The sequence below is a fragment of the Pinus tabuliformis genome, chromosome 7 (assembly GCF_031772625.1).
Source record: "Pinus tabuliformis cultivar Carrire ecotype Pingquan chromosome 7, CPIR1, whole genome shotgun sequence".
Lineage (NCBI taxonomy): Eukaryota > Viridiplantae > Streptophyta > Pinopsida > Pinales > Pinaceae > Pinus > Pinus tabuliformis.
The window spans coordinates 1379489987-1379501406 of NC_142293.1; the positions used below are offsets into that span (position 1 = coordinate 1379489987).

The window sequence follows — 11420 nt, forward strand, 5'->3', positions numbered from 1 at the left end:
AGACATGGCCCCTGGATTTGTCCCCTTGGCAAATGCAGCACAAGGGATACAATTTAGATGCAGAGCACTTGAGACAGCAAATGCAAGAGGTCGTTGTTGGTGATTATAGAGCACTCATTATTGCAACTGACGCTCCCAGTATATAGATGTATGCTCATATTAAATGGTCGGTGCCAACAACTAAAGGTTGTTCAGTAGGCACACAGATAAAACTACAACCAAAGACTAATGGAGGAAAGGATGGGTGTTGCTTCACCGAAATACATGAAATACCGTGTCAAAAACGAATCCCTCATTCCCAAAAGCCGACCTCACAACAATACCTATATATCATGCTCTCCCCCATCCCTCACAACCATTATCACTCAGTTATCTTCTTCGACATACCTCTTCACTTCACTTCTGAGTAAGAGAAAAAATCCACTCTATACTTTTTCGGTGACACAAATTTGCACTTTTAGAACTCCTACTTTTACATAACATGGCTGGATTCAATACACTTCTCTGCTTCGTTTTCATGCTAGGATTGATGAGCTAGGCCTCTCTCACACGGGCACCAACACCGTCGCCCATTGCAACTGCTCCCAATACATCACCGGTTCAATTTTGTGAGATATCGAGTAGAAGATGAAGAGAATGCGGCAGGAGACAATGACAGAGAAGATGTACAGGTATAGGGGCGTTATCTTTGTGGTCTCCATTACTCTTCTTCTCATTTCAATGGGTTACCATATGAAATAAATGCACAAACAAATATTATAGTCGTCTTGCTCAGCGCATGCACCACTTGGCCTCTCATGTCCACGACACATAAAAATGGAACCAACGCAACAACAAATTACAACAGCGCAAACTAACTAAAACTCCACATTATTGAGTGGGAAATGAAGAACACGTTACTATGATAAGAGAATACATAGGCAAGGTTGAGTCTGAGCTTAGTAATATTTGTGATGGCATTCTATGTCTTTTGGATACACATCTTATCCCGTCATCCACATCTGGTGAGTCCAAGGTATTTTATCTTAAGATGAAGGGTGATTACCATCGATATCTTGCAGAATTTAAAACTAGTGCTGAGAGGAAGGAAGTTGTTGAAAGCACGTTGCTTGCATACAAGGCAGCCCAGGACATTGTGATTGCAAAGTTGGCTTCAACTCACCCTAAGACACTGGGACTGGCCCTTAACTTTTCTGTATTCTATTATGAGATTTTGAATTCACCATATCGTGCCTGCACACTTGCCAAGCAGGCCTTTGATGAGGCAATTGCAGAGCTTGATACGTTAGGTGAATAATCTTACAAGGATAGCACTTTGATCATGAAGGTACAAAAATGTTGTGTCGACACTGACAAGCTGACCAGAATGGCATTTTTTTTAGCAGATTATTACAGAGAAACAACTGAGTGAAACGACTGAGCACATTCAGAATGGCAGGACAGAAATGGCACAAATAACGCTGAGTGAAGGAGCGTTTCTCTGCGCAGCAATGAAATAGGAGAATATATGGACCAGAAGGTCAGAATTGATTGGCAGTGTGGCAGAGAAGGCACAGATACGTTAGGTGAAGGATTGTCAGACCTCAATCAACGCACATGAAGGTTGTCCAACTCAACGCTGAGCTTTAATAGCAGGCAGCTTTAATCACAGTTTTCGATGCATTCAACGCACAAATGAAGAGCACCATTTAACACTAATATAGCTCCAAGTCAGCACACAAATGAATCAATGAGCCATACACAAAACTGATTTCTTTTTCTACAATAGAGCCTTAATCTTTAGCACATACAACACACATATTAAGAGCAACAACCATCACAAAAAAGGAATGACCCTTCCAACCAATGCTCAGGTCTGACAAACACATAGAGAAAGACCACAAAAATTAGTGGCTCAAATATGAGCAGGGCAGGATATCGTCTGCTTTGATACCATGTTAAACACACACATGGCAGCAACAGAATATTAAAGATAAACATGAGAGTACATATATTATTTGACAATGATATACATTTATAATACATTCGCATGACCATTGGATTCCACATCCCAAGGTCTCTTGGACTTCCTTAGTCTATTCGGCTTCCACACCAACCATTAGAGGATTAAAATATATAAATATTTAGGCTGAAAATATATTGCCTTTTTTATCTTCGCTTGGAGGAAACTTTTACTAGCCATTTGTTCTTTAACTTGGAGGAGTCTTTCCACATGATTCTGCCCTTGATCTTGGAGTCACACATTATACATTTTCAAGTGTAAATATTTACATTAATGACACAAACCTAACACCTTATTTAGAGCTCATAATGAGAGCTACTAAAACAAATTTTGAGTATGAAACCCATGACTCAAATTTTCAAAATATTATGCTAAATATAAATTACATCATTTACATTGGCATGTGTCATTATGAAGACCGAAAATAAATGCACTTTCTTCAACACTCCCTCTTAACTAGGGAGGTATTCATACATACATGGTCCTTGGACAACTTTTCAAGTTCACAGAAGAATTCTAATAAGAAGATTGGATTTGCAATCCATCTATTATAACATCATTTCAACCAACATTATTTTATATAGCAAGGCCTTGATTAACTGCTCTATCTCTCACTTAGATCAGAGCACACAATGTTGGCGAGACCAATGACTGATAGACACACATCATCATTGTCTCTCTTAGGGTCATGCCCACCTGGTTGTTCTCCAAGTATGCCCTACTAGGACTATTCTCATCTTGGGTTCCCAGCCCTCAATAATATCGGTCCTCTTGCCCACTCTTATCTTGGATGTCCTACCACATCCTCAAAGAGTATCAGATGCCAGATGATTACACAATCCTCCATTCTTTCTTCCAAACTGAAGACAAGAATGTCGTGTCTAACTCTCCCTCTTAACCAGGGATGAGTTCCAAGTTTCTCTTTACTCAGAAACTTACTCATGTTCCTTTACTCATAGGAACCTTCCAGAGCTCCCTCTTAAACAGGGACTCTATCATTAGTAATTTATAGGGTCTTTCAGTTGGCTGATGATCCAACACCTCGATGCCATCAATTTCTTCATATGTAGGGTTCAACCATCCATCACTTTCCTTCATCATGCCATTCCTTCTTTCCTTGAAAGTATCCTTCTTGGATTTGTATCTGGGGCTTTCTTCATAGGGCCATCTATCTCCACCTTTCTTTCAGCGGTGGTTGCTCTAGATTATAGTTGTGACATCCTTCACAACTCTTCTTACCATGGCCCTACACACATACCCAGACTTATCCAAAAATTTAGAAACCAAAAACAAATCATATATTACCTTTTTGGTGATGGCCTTTTCCAGTGACATCTTCTAGTAGGTATCAACACCCTGCATACATGTTGACACATCTCCCATAGATATCTGTAGTCAAGGGTCTTCATCTTTTCAGACTTCTAACAGAGTCTCCATATCTTTCTAGGAGATTTCCTTGTCAAATCTTCTTGGTTCTCTGGATGTTGATTGACTTCATCATGGTTGCATATTTCACGATCTCTACCATCCTCACACCTTTTATTCCCAGGAGCTTCCAATCAGAGTTCCTTAATTGTAGTCAACTACCTCATACTCCATATGAGGACATATTATGTTGATTTCATCTTTAAACCTTTCAGAGGAGGATATCCTTTTTCTCTTGATCATGCTTGATTCATGCTCCCTACAACCATATGACATGATATTATAATATTAAACAAAAGTGTACATACCTCATTTGTCTTGAATCATATTATGATTCTTGCAGTGGACTTCTTGAGGGATCTTTGACCTGCAACGAAGTTGGCTTGATCCTTACAGGTTCTCTTGGTACCATTGTTTTTATAGAGGATATTTCCCTATAAAAATTCTTTAAATATTTGGAGAACCAAAGTGTTCTCATCTTAGAATTTCCTACACATAGCAATTTCATTTCTTCCTATAATCCTTACATACATAAATACAATATACATTAATCATAACTATTAATAGTATTTCCAGAGGATTCAACATATCCTCATTCATCAATTGTTCATCCATGGATGGTACAGAATACATAGTTAGTTCATTCTTTAAAAGAATCACTTAGACAACACATAATAGTATTCATGAATCACATGTCACTAAATGATATGCAATCTAGTAACTAAGACCTATGAAAGAAAACATGAGGTGATCTTTTAATCATAGTAAAGATCCTGTGGCTCCTCCTTCTTCGACTTCTTTTTATTGTCTTGAATTTCCTGAGCGACATGAGCTGCTTCATGTTTCCTCTTTCTAGTCTTCTTTTGCTTGGGACAATCTCTTTGGTAGTGTCCATATTCGTGACTTTCAAAGCATTGAATCTTTGACATGTCTTTCTTGGGATGTTGTTGATGACCAAATCTCTCAAACTTTCCGAACTTTCCTTTTTTCTTGAACCTGGCAGAAAATGCTTACTCCTTGGATCCAACTGCAATATCTTCTTTGGCCTTTAATCTTGCTTCTTCTACTTTTCATATTGCCCACAGATCATTAAGTGAGGATGCCTCCTTTTTAGCCCATATGCTAGCTGTAAAGTTTCCCCACACCTCAAGTAGTGCATTCAGCACTATCGTAGTCATCTCTTGATCAAACATGATTTCTCCTCGTTCCTGCAACTGATCTCTTATTTCATAAACCATTATGAAGTAAGGAGCTATACCTTCTTCTTTGTTGATCTTCATCTTGTACAACTCATTCCTTAACGAAATCCCTTCTCCTGCAGTGCCGATGGAGAATAAATCTATTAATTTGTCATAGATTTCCTTGGTTGTTTCAAGCTTGGCTACATAATGAATCAAAGAGTCCTTGATAGATTCTATGAGAATCTTTTGAGCTCTCACCTCATTATTGTTATGCTTAGCCAATTCTTGACTATCAGTAGAAGAAACAATTTTCTTTTGTACATTATCAATAAATTCTTGTTCTTTCAAATTGAGTTCAGTTCTCTTCTTCCAAGCAAGGAAGTTGGCAACTCCAGCTAACTTATTACTTTCCTTGCAAGAAGAAATATTTTTCAATATTAGCTTTGCTTAAATAAATAAGATACATACTTGATGTGATGATCCTTGAAGCTTGACTTTTGATGGCTACCTTGTATGAGCTTGATGAAGCTTGACTATCCTTGAATATGAGGGGACCTGATATTTTATCCTTGGTGATCTGCTCTTCAACTAAAGTGAGAGGATTCTTGATCACTTCCTCTTATAGATCTGCTCGAATGATAGATCTTATCTTCTCTTTGATAGATCTTGGAGTTTCAAAATGTAGATCTGAATCTAGCCTTGCCTTCAACTTCAACTTCCTTGCCTCTTCTGCAGTGTTCTTTATCAACCCTTCCTTGATGTGCTACCAACCCTCTGATACCATGTTGAGAAATCTAAGTGCTTGATATGTTAATTATTTCTCTTTCTTAGATAACTGCTTGTGAAGTAATTTTGTCCTTTAGACTTATTCAAACAATATTTTTCATATGTGAATGATTGTTAACTTCATCTACTAGCTACCATGCATAATAAACAAAAGAACAATAACACAAGATATAGGCAGCATCTAGGGAAAAACCTCTCCAATACTGAGCACAAAACCCACAGTAATTCTTCTTATAGAATCTTCACTTGACAAAATTTCCAAGACCAACACAAAGACCCTTTGACCAAGTTGACTCCAAGATCAAGGCTAGAATCTTCTATTACTGTTGCTCTCTGAAATGTTGCACCTTGGATCAGATCTGCAACTTGTAGATCAACTTCCTTCTCCCTTCCTCCTTCCTCCAATCCTTACTTGTATGAAATGGTTCACTTGTCAAGTTGCTCTCCTCAAGAATTTACTTAGACAAAATGATTTGATTACTTGACCTGAACTATTTTGTTGCCCTAACTGCAATTCTGAATATGTCACTTCTTCTTCGTACATGTGAGCTACAAGTGCTTGTAGCCTCTCCTATCCCTTCGCATGATTCAGATCTTTCTTTTGATGCACAACCGAGTTCTTTTGAACTTGAATCAACCTCCTTTCGTGAAGAATGCTAAGGACTGTAATGCAGCCCTAGAGATGGCCTGCACCTTCACACATGTGGAAGGTTTAGGGCTCTCCTAGCCCTCCCAAACCCTTGCTCCACTTGTCACTGCTCTTCAAACAATTATGCCATTCAAATAGACTTGAGACCGAATGATTTTCTTGACAAGTAGAGCATATAGAAAGATGCCCTAGCCTCGCACGTGTGGATGAGATTCCTGCAGTTGTGGAGGATAGAACATACTTCTCTTTTGATATCCTGCAACTCCTTGATCTTCTCCTTTACCTCGCACCCAAAGATAGTCTTCTTCGCATTGATTGGAGATCGAAAATGATCTTGAGTGTGTTTTTTAATAGAATAGGAGAGACCCTTATTTATAGTATTAAGGGCTATTCATTAGGCCGACATATCATGTCTTTAGGCTGACTTGTTTATGTGATAGAGATAACATATATATATATGCCGAAAATATATTGCCTCTTTTATCTTCGCTTGGAGGAGACTTTTACTAGCCATTTGTTCTTGAACTTGGAGGAGTCTTTCCACATGATTTTTCCCTTGATTTTGGAGTCACACATTATACATTTTCAAGTGTAAATATATACATTAATGACACAAACCTATCACCTTATTTAGAGCTCATAATGAGAGCTACTAAAACAAATTTTAAGTATGAAACCCATGACTCAAATTTTCAAAATATTTTGTTAAATACAAATTACATCATTTACATTGGCATGTGTCATTATGAAGATTGAACCTAGTTACACTTTCTTCAGCAGAGTCTACCAATCAGACCCTTACTGACACCTCCTAGGAGCATCACATCACCCAGATACCAGACAACATCTGTTGATGAGCTTGCCCTGAGTTGGAACTTTCTTTTTCCTAAACCTTACACCCCAACTACACGTAGGCTAAGTTGTGCATGCAGTTGGAAGGCATCAACTACATGCACTAACCTTCCTCTATGTGGTTGTAGCCAAGATCTATCAGTTCAGAGGGTGCAAATGTAAAATCATTGCCACTTTTTCAGGTCTAACCTACAGACCACTTCCCACTACCCAAAACTTTCCAGAATCAAGTCTAAAACAAGCACAGTATGCATGACTAATACTTAGGCTCAGGTCTTACCCAAACATAGCCAAATACATGATAAACATTTCGAAAAGCATATGGTAAACATAGTAGCTACAGGTCATGAATGCATCTCTGACCATGGTCTCATTCATTTCACTAGAGAATCATCAAGAAGGCTCAATACCCTCTCAAACTAGCTGCAACAACACTAGTTAGTTGATGCATTCACATAACCATTAAATAACTTATCAAATCATGAATATGATCCATAATAAGAGCACATGATTTAACTATGCCTATAACCAAAATAACTCCATGAAAAACCAGTCATAAAATCACCACAATAATCAACGCATGCTCATTGATCACAATAAGAAAATAGCTCATATTAACATATGCAAATGCCAACCAAGTCAGGGAATTCCACGTACCACCCGACCATATATTGGGTTGAACCAAATATCTCTTTAAGCCAGTTACCCCAGTGCCATATTCCAAGCATGAATGTGGGATCATATGGGTTAAACTAAAATAAAACCAACTAGGGCTTCCAGAGGCCAAATCACCTCAACCCTCAACCATAGTGAGTTCACCTAAACCGATCCAGAAATCATTGTCACCATACAAGCTTGGATGCCTCCAACTTTCTCCACCATACCCAAAGGAATTTTCCTGTCCCCACCCATCCATCAAGGGTTCCAGGAGAAAGCCCATCTCCACCCATGACCCTTGGGAATTTCTCGAGACCACCTCACCAAGATCCAAAGTCGACCAATTATTTAAAGCTTAAACCAAAACAAGGAACCCACAACACCATGGCTATCCAGGAAATGGCAAGGAAAGGCTGAAAACCACTGTCAATCCAGGCAAATCCCATGCCAATGACAACAAAGAAACCAAATAACCAAATGCATGTACCATGCATCCAAATCTTAGCAATGAAATCACACATGCAACCTGTTACCTACGATGTCCTCATGTTGTAACTGTGCTTCCAACCTTTCCTTGTTCTCCCTTGCTTTTAGTTTGCTTGCTTGTCCAAGTGCTTCCTCTCTCTTCTCTTAGAGCTCTATTTTTGAAAGTGATCAAAATCTAAACTAACAAAAGTTGTGAATTGTTTCTCTGATGCCTTTTTATCATTGATGTTTAGTCTCTTTTTTTCCCTTTTTCTTTTTATTTCATTTTCCTCTAATTTCTTTCTAATTTCCCTTGCATGCATATTTGTGTTTCTTCATCTCCTTTTTTGCCTATTTTCCTTTATTTCTCATGTTAAATTGCCTTCTATTATTTTTTTCCCTTTGCCAATTTCCATAGCCATTAATAAACCAAAAATGATGCCCACTATACCGTTTTCCTCTCCATTCAACTTGGAATACATGTCCCATGACCTTGGTTTTATTTTATTTACATGGAAAATCATTTTCTTTACATTTCATTTTGGTTATTTTTTTCTTAGAATGATGAGCTCAAGAATGAGGATAAGTCACTTGTAACTGTCCCAAGAGATGACATATCCAGCACCAAAATGTCGTGTTCTCATAATCTGATATTTAAAATTCTTCCACATGAAATCATTATGTTTAAAAGACTTTTACTAAGGTTCATCTCAACACAAATGTTTGCATGTCTACATAAAGGTTCTTTTATATAGGTTTCCAGAGTATCCATTGTGTGTATTTAAAATTCTTCCATGTGAGATCATTATGTTTAAAAGACTTTTACTAAGGTTCTGTTATGAAACCAGCTCACAAAAAGATAGAAAAGATAGTTGAACGCCTTAGAATTCAGCCTCTTCGAGGGGGCAACCTCCTTTACATTACACAAAAGAACAATTCTTGGATGATACAAATGAAAAGACCTCCTTTCTATATATAGGAGTCTAAGGGGTCATAATATAATCAGAGCCGACATAACAATAATAATGTAAGGGCACAATAATAACAATAGTGGGCTTCTATGGGGCACAATAGTAACAATATGGGCACTACATGGGTACATCAATATAATAAGGGGGTTGTACTAATAACAATAAGGGGTTACACTAGTACTATAGGGGCCTAACATGCCCCTCTCCTTCAAAAAGTGTTGTCCTCAACGCTTGTGTAGTTCTTGATGCTTCTGTATAAAATTCTTGTCCTCCCATGTGGAATCTTCAGCGGGTAAGTTCTTCCACTTGATGAGATACTCTGAAATTGATCGATTTTGTAGCTGTCGAGTTCTTGTTTCTATGACTGCTCCAGGTTCCAATATGATTTTTCTTTCCTCTTTAATTTCTGGCAATATTGTTTGAATTGGGATCTTTTGCAACTTTTGAATAAGTGGCCATACTTATTCGTCCTCCTTCTATTCATCTCTTGCTTCATTTATCCAATCTGGTTGGATAATAGAAATAGCACAAAACAATGCTTCCACATCCTCATCCTTTCTTGAGCGTGCATCTGCAACAAAATTTTGCTTCCATTTTCTATAGATGATGTCAAAGTCATAATCCAACATATTTGTGACACATTTTTTCTGTTCTTCTAAACATAATAGTTGTTCTAAAAAGTATTTAAGACTATCATGATCCATTTTTACCTTGAAGTGTCTTCCCATTCGGTAAGGTTGCCATTTCTTAAGTGCATGTAGTATTGCCACCATTTCCTTCTCATAAATAGCTTTGTGTAAATACTTTCCCTTGATTGGGCGACTTTCAAAAGCAATTCAATTCTTTCTCTTCGAATTCAGCCTCTTCGAGGGGGTTGGTGAGCCCATAACCCACAGGCCCTAGGATCGAAACATGGCTCTTATACGAAATGTTATGAAACCAGCTCACAAAAAGATAGAAAATATAGTTGAACGCCTTAGAATTCAGCCTCTTCGAGGGGGCAACCTCCTTTACATTACACAAAAGAACAATTCTTGGATGATACAAATGAAAAGACCTCCTTTATATATATAGGAGTCTAAGAGGTCATAATATAATCAAAGCCGACATAACAATAATAATGTAAGGGCACAATAATAACAATAGTTGGCTTCTATGGGGCACAATAGTAACAATATGGGCACTACATGGGTACATCAATATAATAAGGGGGTTGTACTAATAAGAATAAGGGGTTACACTAGTGGTATAGGGACCTAACAGGTTCATCTCAACACAAATGTTTGCATATCTACATAAAGATGCTTTTATATAGGTGCCCAAAGTATCCATAATATTCTAAAAACTAATAAATATTGGCTATACAAACCCAAACTAACGTTCTAGCTATTAACATAGTAGAAGGATCAAATTCAAGAAACCGAGGAGTTAAAAAGTCTCATAACTCCAAAAAAGAAAAACCAATGATCCTTTTCAAACACTTTCTCATAACTACCATGATAATAAAACTGGCCTTAGAACATAGAGAGATCTCATATTTCTTTATGAGAGTAAAATGAACCCAATAAAACGGTGTTGATGTAAAGACCAATACCCATTAAATTTACATTAGTAAATGTAGATATATTACCTCGGTTGTTACCACTTCCACCAACAACACTTCTCTAAATAAACACTATAAACACTAGGATTTGCAACATTTAGAATATACACTTTGATACTCACAATTTAAACTATATTCATAATCAATATTAGAGATTAAAACAACAACATATGTAAGAAAGGATATGAAAATCTCATATTTTTAATGTGTGAAATTAAAAATAAAAATTTATGAGTGTTTTGCTTAAAATGAGAGTAAACAATATGGATGATAAATGGGAATGCAAGAATTTGGATTTTGGGTCTTTCTTCCCATTATTTTTTTACTACTTTTCTTCTTTGTAAATATTAATGATGTTTTTCTTTATTTTTTTACAACTTTGTTTATTTGTTGATATTAAGTTTTATAATAATAATAATAATAATAATGTAATTTTAATGTCACTCATTGTTAGAGATTCCCTTGTAAAACAAGAGATCTGTCCCATGCATTCATTTGATTATTAAAGTTTATAAAGATTTACCTCTTATATAAGTAATTCAAGTGATTAGAAACTAGGCTTACTTTACTAAATTTAATTTAAAAAACATATTTAACTTGTTATAATTAGACTTAAAGAATAAACCCCATTAAAAAATATCTGTAAAAGTACAAATACTAATTTAAAAAACATATTTAACTTGTTATAATTAGACTTAAAGAATAAACCCCATTAAAAAATATCTGTAAAAGTACAAATACTCTTCTAAATCTATAATTTCTTAAAAAAACACAGATAAAATAACTTATCAACCATGAAGAAAATACATATAATAAGATAAATGTTCAT

General features: G+C 36.5%; 1 pseudogene; it reads left to right on the forward strand.

Annotated features, from left to right (window-relative positions):
- Positions 1-901: 901 nt before the first annotated feature.
- LOC149252768 (14-3-3-like protein GF14-C pseudogene) lies at positions 902-1297 on the forward strand (annotated as a pseudogene).
- Positions 1298-11420: the final 10123 nt, after the last annotated feature.